Here is a 12,548-nt window from a genome sequence, read left to right on the forward strand (position 1 = left end):
GCAACAGCAAGCCAGTGGAGTGATACAGCGAACACCACCTCTTCCCCAGGAACGCCGCTCTCCCTCTGCAGCCCACCGGAGGATGGAAAAGCACCGGCTCCTCATTACACTTTTCAGGCAGCACACAGAGGCCAGGTAGGAATGCACAATTCAGTCTTTAAGCCGTAGTAGCAGAGCCGTTAGCCTCCACCTTCATCTGAATGGGCAAAAGTTGAGGCCCCAGGATTCGAGGCAGTTATTATACAAACTGCTTTGTTTTAGAGGAAATTTCTCTTCAGCAGACAGCCTCCTATTTATAAGGACGCCAAGTGTTAGAGACAAAGTTGATTTGTTAGGGTACTTTAGGCTTTAGCACTAGATTAGTGTCCTTTACAGAGTTCTACGCTTTATAAGTGCATTGTTGATGCACTATGGGGCTCCCAGCAGCGATGGTTATAGCAATACAAGCCGCCCTCCATGAGAGGGTTTTGGGCGTAGTCCTCGCCAATAGCTTGTAGGTAGATGAGCTCAGGACAGGTGCCACACACCTGTGCTCCTTCTCCGGAAGTCCCAGATGATGCAATTTTAAACAACTTTCCAAATTACTGCTATTATTTAATTTGCTTCCTTCTCTTGTTATCCTTTGCTGAAATATTTATCTAGGCAAGCTCAGAAGCAGCAATGAACCTAGATTCTCGCTGCTGATTGGTGGATGCATGCATATATATACAGATTGTCATTGTCTCACCCATGTGTTCAGTTAGAAACCATTAGTGCACTGCTGCTCATTCAACAAATGATACAAAGAAAATGAAACAAATTAGATAATAGAAGTAAACTAGAAAGTTGTTTAAAATTGTATTCTCTATCTAAATCATGAAAGAAAATGTTTGGGTTTCATGTCCCTTTAAGAGTAGCTAATTGTTTATCTTTACTAAACAGGTACTCCTTACAAAGCAAAGAAAGATACAAATAGCATATCCTGGTTCTCATTTATAGTTCTGGGTAAATATATATGAAATAATAAAATATTATCTTGCAGTTGCTGATAACATAACACAGTAATGAAATACAATAGTGTTACAATTTTTAGCTTACAGCTAGATAAATAGTGCTATTGATAGCATAGGTCACGGATGCAGAGCCTTTGCATGTAAATGCTTGCTAGCTTAAAAATAACATTTTTCCAGCTAATTTAAAGTAACCCCTAGGGTTATTTTAATATTTCTAGTATATCATACAAATTGAGAAAAAAAATAGTTTTTTTTTACATAATAGTACAAGAGTAAGCAAATACTAGTGTATACAGGGCTTAATAAATTACAAGTGGCGCACTAACTGTTATGCACAAGCAATAAGGGGTTTATCACAGCTCTATGCATGCAATTTAATTTAAAGCACAACTTTAGAGCTCTGGTTAACTGTTACTCTTTAAAAAGTTGCACTAAACACATCAAAATGATATTTAAAAGTACAGTTACACTCATAATAACACTATTATTAGTGTAAAAAATTCTCAGGTGTTAGAAAAAAAAAAAGAAAAGGGATGCACATGGCTTTAACATAGAGATACATACATACACGTCTAAATATGTGTGTATATATATATATATATATATATATATATATATATATATATATAAATGTGTAGATAGATAATATATATTTATGTATTTATATGTGTATACATGTATTTACAGACATACACTATATACAAATATAAACACATAAATACATATGTAGACATATATAGACATCTATAGAAGTCTATAGAAGTGCATTGGAGCCCTTTGCAGTCAAGTAGCTAACAAACTGAAAGATCATATAAATACAATATTCATTTTTAATTAAGTGTTTAATTAATATGTTCTAAGTATGTTTAAATAAATATTACTATATCTAAACCTATATGTAAACCTATATATTTAATCATCTATACATATAGGTATAGATATATATTTTATCAAGAAAAACATCATATATATATATATATATATATATATATATATATATATATATATATATATATATATATATACATACATACACACACACACACACATATACACACATACAAACAACCACACACATGCAAACACACATACATACAAACACACATACAAACATACACATACATACATACAAACACACACATATACAAATAAAAACACACGCACACATATACAATACAAGCACACATAGGACAAACACACACATACATATATACAAACACACACATATACATATACATACAAACACACACACACTCACACACACATGCATATATATTTGAGAGTAATACTTTATTTTAATATGTTTTAAATGTGTCTTGTAAAACTCTTATTGTAGCCCTAACACTATATTAATAAATATAACATATCCTTCTATGTGAAGAACATTGTAATGTGAAATGTTAATATTTAATTTGGGGTTTGCTTACTTGAGAAAATACGATCAGGTTTGCAAGACTTGTTGGGTGTTTTCTTTCCCACTTTTTGTGCTTGATTGAAGTCTATGGGAGAATAAACTAACGCAGTTTCTATATTTCAATTTCGGCTTTTTCCGTGCATTGGGGCCGATTTATCAAAGCATCAATTTTGTTGCATTTGCTGGCGTCAATACGCACGCCAGACATCGCCAGACATCACTGCCTTGAGTCTACATTCAACAACCTTATTAATCATAAAGTCTGTCAAAAACGCGCGCGTCAAGTTCGATGTGATGAGCATCGGACTGTTGATAAATAAGAGTCATCGATGTGGCGAATATCCTTATGTATTAAATTATTTTCCCTGAATGTCTATCAAATGAAGACATTTTAGTCTTCTTATTGCAACTTTATTCATACCATTGTACATATATCCTCTAATATACTCATTGATATCTATGCATCTATCTATCTATCTATATATCTATATCTATCTATCTATCTATCTATCTATATATAAAACCAACTCCTCTGAGTGAATCCATCCTCCTGGGCCGACTACCTGGGTGCAAAAATGTAAATAATATGCAGCAAACGAATGCACTCACAGGTCTTTGTTTCTGATGAAGGGGACGTGCTGATCCCCAAAACGTCAAATAAATTGTTTGAGTGCATATGTTTGCTGCATATATATATATATATATATATATATATATATATACTGTATATATACATCTCTCTCTCTCTCTCTCTCTCTCTCTATATATATATATATATATATATATATATATATATATATATATATATACATATATATAAAAATAAATATATATATTTTTTATATATATATATTTATATATATTTATAATGAAATAGAAAAGTGAGGACTCTCAGGTACAGATAACCAACGTGGTTTATTCAAGCAAACAGGTAAGGCACTATTCAGTGTACAAGGCAGGTGCACAGGATCGGAGGCGTTTCGCGCATGCTCAAATGCGCTTCATCAGAAATCTACTGGTGTTCACGAGGTGAGCACTGATAAACTATACATTATCCAATGGGAAAGCAAATAGGCATGAACAAATACAAGTGATGTGACAAAAAGTCGACTATTATACTAAGCAGTGACAATATTATACGTGATTAGTGAATAAATACAAAAATACTTTTAGTCTCATACAAGAGACTCTATTCAAGATATTTTCAAAAATGATGCCTTATAATAAAACATGGTCTACATAATATTGGCAACTGTAATCAGCAAGGTTGACTATAGGGTAATCGATTCTGCACAGTAGTATAATATTTACACAAAAATCGAAACAATAGCAAATAGATAGATAGAAAAAACTAATGAGGACAGACAAAAATGTAACATAATGAAATGTGCCAGTAAAGAAACAAAGAAGCTAATAAGGCAAAAAATCCTGAGAGGTTCAGGGAAATGTATACATAATAAATACATTGTCAAAGACCAGGAATAATGCTTAGCAACTTTAGCCACACTTACAAAAAGATATGTATATATAAGAAACTGGCAAAAGCAGTTGTGGTAGTTAAAAAAGGATAAATACAAATATAAGGCATCATAGACGAGAAAGGAATATATCATCCAAGCTAATAAAATAAACATAAAACATAAACACAATAAAAAACATTACATAGTAATAGAAAAACTGAAAAGTGATAAAACAATGAAGGGAAAATAAGCCTAAAAAGATAAAGTAGTAAAGAAAGGTGAACACTAGGAAAAAAAGGTATGTCAAATGGTCCGAAGGAGGGCACCACCTGCTCTATAAAGTGATGAGAATTATCTCCTGTTATCAATAATAAGGGAGCAGGGCTGGGGGGAAGGGGAAAGAGAAGGGGGCATAAAAAGATATTTTAATCAATGAGCAGGTCTAAATCATGTCTCATATTAATGCCCTTTGGAAATTTATGGCTAGATTACGAGTTGTGCATTAAGGTAAAAAAGCAGCGTTAACAGGTCCTTACGCTGCTTTTTTACACCCACTGCGGTTATGAATCTTGCAGGTATAGGTGTACCGCACTCTTCTTTGGCCTTACCGCAAAACGACTTACGTAAACTTTGTAAAGTCTTTTTTCTATGGGACTTCCATAGCCCTGATATTACGAGTCTGTCCTGGGAGGCTAAAAAGTGAGCGGTACACCCTACCCTGTCAAGATCCCTAATGCATTTAAAAGTCAGTAGTTAAGAGTTTTATGGTACAACGTTGTAACATAAAACTCATAACTAAAGTGCTAAAAAGTACACTTACACCCATAAACTACCTATTAACCCCTAAACTGAGGCCCTCCCGCATCACAAACACTAAAATTAAATTTTTAACCTCTAATCTGCCACTCCGGACACCGCCGCCACCTATATTATATTTATGAACCCCTAATCTGCTGCCCACAATATCGCTGACACCTACATTATATTTATTAAACCCTAATCTGCTGCCCCCAATGTCGCCGCCACCTACCTACACTTATTAACCCCTAATCTGCCGCCCCCAACGCTGCCACCACTATAATAAACATATTAACCCCTAAACCGCTGCACTCCTGCCTCGCAAACATTAGTTAAATATTATTAACCCCTAATCTGCCATCCCTAACATCGCCACCACCTACCTACATTTATTAATCCCTAATCTGCCACCCCCCACGTCGCCGCCACTATACTAAATGTATTAACCCCTAAACCTAAGTCTAATGCTAACACCCCCTAACTTAAATATAATTACAATAAATCTAACAAAAAATTCCTATCATTACCTAAATAATTCCTATTTAAAACTAAATTCTTACCTATAAAATAAACCCTAAGCTAGCTACAATATAACTAATAGTTACATTGTAGCTAGCTTAGGGTTTATTTTTATTTTACAGGCAAGTTTGAATTTATTTTAACTAGGTAGAATAGTTACTAAATAGTTATTTACTAAATGTATTAACCCCTAAACCTAAGTCTAACCCTAACCCTAACACCCCCTAACTTAAATATAATTTAAATAAATCTAAATAAAATTACTATAATTAGCTAAATTATTCCTATTTAAAACTAAATACTTACCTATAAAATAAACCCTAAGATAGCTACAATATAACTAACAGTTACATTGTATCTAGCTTAGGGTTTATTTTTATTTTACAGGCAAGTTTGTATTTATTTTAACTAGGTACAATAGTTATTAAATAGTTATTAACTATTTAATAACTACCTAGCTAAAATAAATACAAAAGTACCTGTAAAATAAAACCTAACCTAAGTTACAATAACACCTAACCACTACACTATAATTAAATAAATTAACTAAATTAAATACAATTACCTAAATTAAATTAAATTAGCTAAAGTACAAAAAAAACCCCAATAAATTACAGAAAATAATAAACAAATTACAAGATATTTAAACTAATTTCCCCTAATCTAATAGCCCTATCAAAATAAAAAAGCCCCCCAAAATAAAAAAAGGGCAGTTAGCTCTTCTGCGGCCCAAAGTCCCTAACCTAAAAATAAAACCCACCCAATACACCCTTAAAAAAACCTAACACTAACCCCCTGAAGATCGACTTACTGTCCTGAAGATCCGACATCCATCCTCAAGGAAGCAGCAGAAGTCTTCATCCAACCGGGCCGAAGGCCTCAACAAAGCCGGGAGAAATCTTCATCCAAGCCGGGCGAAGTGGTCCTCCAGATGGGCAGAAGTCTTCATCCAGACGGCATCTTCTATCTTCATCTATCCGACGCGGAGTGGCTCCATCTTCAAGACATCTGATTCAGAGCATCCTATTCATCCGACGGACTAACGATGAATTGTACACAAACCGGAAGTAGACTAATCTGTTAAGCTAGCTTTGTATAGCTTAGCTTGTGATCAATATTTACTTCTATTCGTAATATGTATTATGTTGAGTATATAAGAAATTATAGAGACATAAAGTTCATTCACCTTTTGAGTCGCTTCATCTGTAGTTCCATTTAACCTATCAGACTCAGATGGAGGCTGGACACATTGTAGCAAGTTCCTGATTGGAGGAAATAGTTGTCCGGGAGTACTATTTGGTGTATCTAAATCATTCAATATCTGACATCTAGTAAGGGGAGTGTTTGTTTATCGGGCCATATGTGCCTCATATCAGCCAATCATGATCTGATGTTTGCCTTGTCAGTATAAAGGATCAGCCGGGGTTCAGTACCGACTGATCCTTTAGATCATGTTTGGCTGATATGAGGCACACATGGCCCGATAAACAAACACTTCCCCTACTAGACATCAGATACTGAATGATTAATATACACCCAATAGTACTCCCGGACAGCTATTTCCTACAATTAGGAACTCGCTACAATGGGTCCAGCCTCCATCTGAGTCCGATAGGTTGAACAGAACTACAGATGAAGTGACCCAAAAGGTGAAAGAACTTTATGTCTCTTTAATTTCTTATATAATCAACATAATACATATTACAAAAAGAAGTAAATATTGATTGCAAGCTAAGCTATACAAAGCTAGCTTACCAGATTTGTCTACTTCCAGTTTGAAACTTCCAGTCAAGTAGACGCCCACATATAAACATCACATTTAGTATATAAAGCTACCAGCAATTTAGCAAATCCAGTCTTGATAAAGGCCTATATCGTGGCCGAAACGCATTGACTAGAGCTGGTAAGCACAATTCCACTATCTATCCGTGGTGTCTGTACAATCTACACTATTGCTTATAATTTACAAGTACACCCAGGAGGATACTCAACGGAGTCACCAGGATTCACGCGAGGAACAGTTCTAGCAAATCACAAGTTGGTTTACAATTTACGATTCACTATTTGGGATTATGTTGAACTAAAACTTTATTTGTATTTATTGGATTACCACTGGAATTTTTCTATTTACTTTATTTTTTCAGCTTTGTGTTTTTTGCTTCTATCACTTTTCAGCACTTTTTGGCATTTTTTGGCACCATTTTTTAGCCCATTTTGTGGATTATAGACTCTTTGACATGTGCATGTGTATTTTCCTCATATTTGATTCAAAGGTTTTATTTCAAGAGTTTTAATTTTAATTTTATCATTGGCCACCCCTCACTGGTTAGGGACCCACATCACAAATAGCATTTTTATCACACTAACACTAGGAATATATCAGGATCTCCACACAACATTTGAACCCACCACTCAAGTGGCACATTTTATTATGTTACATTTTTGTCTATCCTTGTTAGTTTTTTCTATCTATTTATTCGCTACTGTTTCGATTTCTGTGTAAATATTATACTACTGTGCAGAATCTATTACACTATAGGTAACCTTGCCGATTATAGTTGCCGATATTATGTAGACCATGTTTTATTATAAGGCATCATTTTTGACAATATCTTGTATAGAGTCTCTTGTATGAGACTAAAGTATTTTTGTATTTATTCACGAATCACGTATAATATTGTCACTGCCTATTAAAATAGTCTTGACTTTGTATCACATTACTTGTATTTGTTGACGCCTATTTACATTTCCATTGGATAATGTATAGTATATCAGTGCTCACCTGGTGAACACCTGTAGAACTCTGATGAAGCGCATTTGAGCATGCGCGAAACGTGTCAGATCCTGTGCACCTGCCTTGTACACTGAATAGTGCCTTACCTGTTTGCTTGAATAAACCACATTGGTTAAATGTTCCTGAGAGTCCTCGCTTTTCTTTTTCTTGTACATGTTTATGACTGAGCAGCCTAGAGGACCGTAACTTTGCAACGTGCACCCAGCTCTGTTCCCAGCAGTGCTGCTTCTTTTGCATCCCCCAGCTCTGAGAAAATCTCTTCACTCACCTTCCGTGCCTCACTGACGTTACCCTAAGGAGGAGTCTGGATGCGGTCTCTGCCGCCAGCACAAAGGCTACAGGCAGCAGATGACACGGCTATACGTATTACACACAACAGCCGCGGATCACTTATGAACAAGTTTCCTCACTGCAAAGGTATTTTGTCCTTCTGTACATGCATACTCCAGATCGGCACTAAAGAAGGTGAAGTATGTGACTGTTAAACTTAAGTTACTGCGCTGTTTGGGATTTATGCACTTACTATCAGCGAATAAGTTAATAAACTGCACCGCGTCTTGTGCAGTGTTCACTCTTACACTACACTGCTGGAATATACGTGCTCATTGGACTGAGTCTCCTTTTTTCCTTTTCATACATATATATATTTCAAAATAAATATATATATATATATATATATATATATATACACACACATATATATATATATATATATATATATATATATATATATACACAATATATATATATATATATATATATATATAAATAAACTATATATATTTATATTTCCTAATATATGTATAACTATATATATATATATATATATATATATATATATATATATATGAATATATAGAAATATTTGTAAATATATATACAGTATGTGTGTGTATATGTATATATATATATATATATATATATATATATATATATATATATATATATATATATATATATATATATATATATGTAAAAATATGTGTTATGTCTGTATAACACATGTAACATATTTACATGTCCCTCAATATTGTAATGTCTGAATAAAGCAATGTTGTCTTTCATATATCTGTATTTATTTATACGACTATTTGTAGATATTGTTAATATATTATTATTCATATCAATAATAATTGAAAATCTAACATGTAATTATTATTATTATTATTATTATCGGTTATTTGTAGAGTGCCAACAGATTCCGCAGCACTATAATGTGAAGCATTAGTCAATTAATTGTTACATTTCAAAGAATGTTAGTTCTGAGCTTTAAGGGACATCAAACTCATATATGTGATTTTGTTATGCAGATAGACAAGACAATCTCAAGCAACATTAATCCTTTTTATTTCTATTATTCCTCAGATATCCTATTTATTATAAATATCAATTTACATGTACAAGCCAATCACATGAGTCATCTATGTGCAGACATTAATCAGCAGCTACATAGTTTATTTAAATATGCTCTTCATTAAAGGATATCAACTTCTATATTGTTTTTCATGTCCCTTGTACTGCAACACTATAATTTAGAAATAAAATGTAATAGATAAAACTTTTTTCAGAATGATTTTAAAACTTTCAACAAAAAGGTATAAACCCAAATAAAACAAAAAAAGCCCCGTAGGGCTTCATGAATATTATTAATATTGGCAACAGGATTTTGCAGACTCTCAGTCAGTCGGGCAAATACGTGTGGCATAATCGACTCTTTTTGTGTCCCCCGATCTTCATCTATACATTTTTTTTAAAAAAAGATATGTTATACCAATTCATTATCGAGATAGAACTGTTAAAACATACTATGATAATTTCTTACATTCTGCTTTAGCCACCTCCTGGTCTGCCATCGCTGGCAACATGGCTGGGGCAGGATCTAGGGCCACTGATTCATCACTTTCAGCTGTCAGAGATAAAGCACAAACAAAAATCATTGTTAGGATTAGGATTATATGACAAATCCTAGATTATAATCATCAGTGTTAAAAAAACACAAAATAAAATATGTTGTACCAATTCAGTATCAAGATAGAAGTGTTAAAACATAATATGATAATTTCATACATTCTGCTAAGCCACCTCCAGATCTGCCATCGCTGGTGAAATGGCTGGGGCAGGATCCTGGTCCCCTGATTCATCACTTTCATCTATCAGAGATGAAGCACAAACACAAATCATTGTTAGTATGAGGATTATGTGACAAGTCCTAGATTATACTCATCATTGCTGTAGACTGTTATGACAACATAATAAAAACATTGTACAAATATGTAAATTCATAAACACAATCTCTTACTTTAACCAGCATCATGAAATCATTTTTTCAAACTCACTTTATCATATTAAATACTGCAAATCACTTCTCTTTTCAAATGTGCTTTATTCTTTTGCTATCCCTTTTTGAAAATGAATATACTCATAACCTACACTAGTGGGAGCTGCTGCTGATTGTTGCCTGCACACATTTGTCTATTGTGATTGGCTGACTAGATGTGTTCATCTTACTGACAGTAGTGCATTGCTGTTCCTTCTGCAAAGGAATAACAAAAGAACAATGCACATTTGATAATGTAATTAAATTGGAAAGTTTGTTAAAAATGTATGTTCTATCTAATTTGTGAAATAAAATGTTGGTGTTTATTGTGCCTTTAGGCATATAAATATAAAAACAACATTTGTAAAATTATATATATATATATATATATATATATATATATATATATATATATATATATATATATATATATATTTATATATATGTATATATTTATGTAGATAGATAGATATAAATGTTTTTATATATATATATATTAAACAAACTATATATATATATTTTTATTTTTGTAGTTAACATTTTCTTTAATTTTTCAGCTTCAGATTATATAGGGTCAAATAGCATTTTTAATCGATTAAGAAATGATGAATAATTTATAGTTCACCAAATATTAAATCTTAATAAAAAAAAAATCTCAGGTTTGTCACTAATACAAAAATCACATATACATAATTTGTAGGTATAATACACAATATATTAAATTACACTTACATCTCCTAATAAGCAACCTGATAGCTCTAAAGCGCTCCTGCTTATGCCGGACACGAGCCTCATCCTGCGCATCATCTCATATATGATGTGGTCCAGATCTTCATGAGCTATTCCTCTGACACCTCCAATCCTCCTGGGGAAGTAACGATTCATACCATAGACGCAACATGTTTGAAAATCGAATTCACTCTAAAAATAAGATTAAGTGCGACACAACTATACCAAGTATAGAGCAATTTGATTGGTTATTGACAGTAGAAAATGTTTAATAATGTTTCATTGGTGGATTATATTCATCATGTGTTCATGACCATTTATATAGCATCCAAACAGAATCTTTAAGCATATTATATTATATGCGTCACCAATAACTCACTTATGAAAAGTATATCCTGTAAGAATATAAGAATTAGTTATGCATTACAAATGATCCAAGTATAAAACAATCTGAATGTAGATTGAAAAAAATATGTATATTAGATTAAAGGATTACTTTCTGTTCTAATTTTGAAGCTAAAAAACTAACATATTAAAGTTAATAAACATTAATTAAAACCTACTGACCTATATTTTCTCCAAAACGAAGTTTCATAACGTTCTAAAAGTTATATCTTTTATTCGCCGATGATGTCATGTTATCCTGCCCACTATTTTCAGCACTGTGTGTTCAAAATACTTAAACCAATAACTTTGTGTTTATAGACAAAATCAATACACTGGGTTCCTCTAGATCTCACTAATAAACAACCTTCTATACGTACTCAATTAAAACGTTATCCCCTCAAAAAACGTTCAAATAACTAAACTGCAAAAATAGAAATTATAGAGTAGCGCCCCAAACAATCTCAAGGCTGAAGGTTAAATGAAAGCACATAAAAACTTATACCAAACTATCAATGAAATCTAATATGTAGTTAATAAAATGACAATAATTCTAAAAATTCTGCGTTTACAAAATATTTATTACAATGATCAGTTTATATAACCTAAAATAAGTAAAACAATTAATCTCAAGCAAACAGTTAATCTCAGAACGAACAGTTGTGGCCACAACTTAAAAAACAAAATTAAAACAGTACATGATAAAACCGAGTGATAATATGTTCAGACCCGGTTCCTATATAGGCAGTAAGTAAGGCTCTTATAAAATGTCCTGATTATCTCACAGCGTAAAAATACCCTTTAGTTATTAATAAGGATACTTAGTTGTCAATGTTTGTGTCAATGTTTATATCCGTTATGCGCTGTTGGTATTCTGACAGTTCCCTTATTTGAATTTCAAATGCCGGTTGAGAATTTTTGTAGCGGTGTAGCAATTTATCTCAATGTTGTGCAAAATAGCAAATATTTTCCTGTATATCCAATACAATAGTCTCTTTTTCTCATTCGCTTTCTAACCACTCGTAACTTACAGAAGAAAAAGCGCTCTTACCTCATCTGTGTCTCTTGTCTTTCTTAGGCGGCTTCTTAATTCAAGCCTTACCTGAGCACTTCTGAGCACTTCTCTGCAGTTACTGGGTAT

This window comes from Bombina bombina, chromosome 4 (genome assembly GCF_027579735.1).
Source record: "Bombina bombina isolate aBomBom1 chromosome 4, aBomBom1.pri, whole genome shotgun sequence".
In the NCBI taxonomy this organism is placed as follows: domain Eukaryota; kingdom Metazoa; phylum Chordata; class Amphibia; order Anura; family Bombinatoridae; genus Bombina; species Bombina bombina.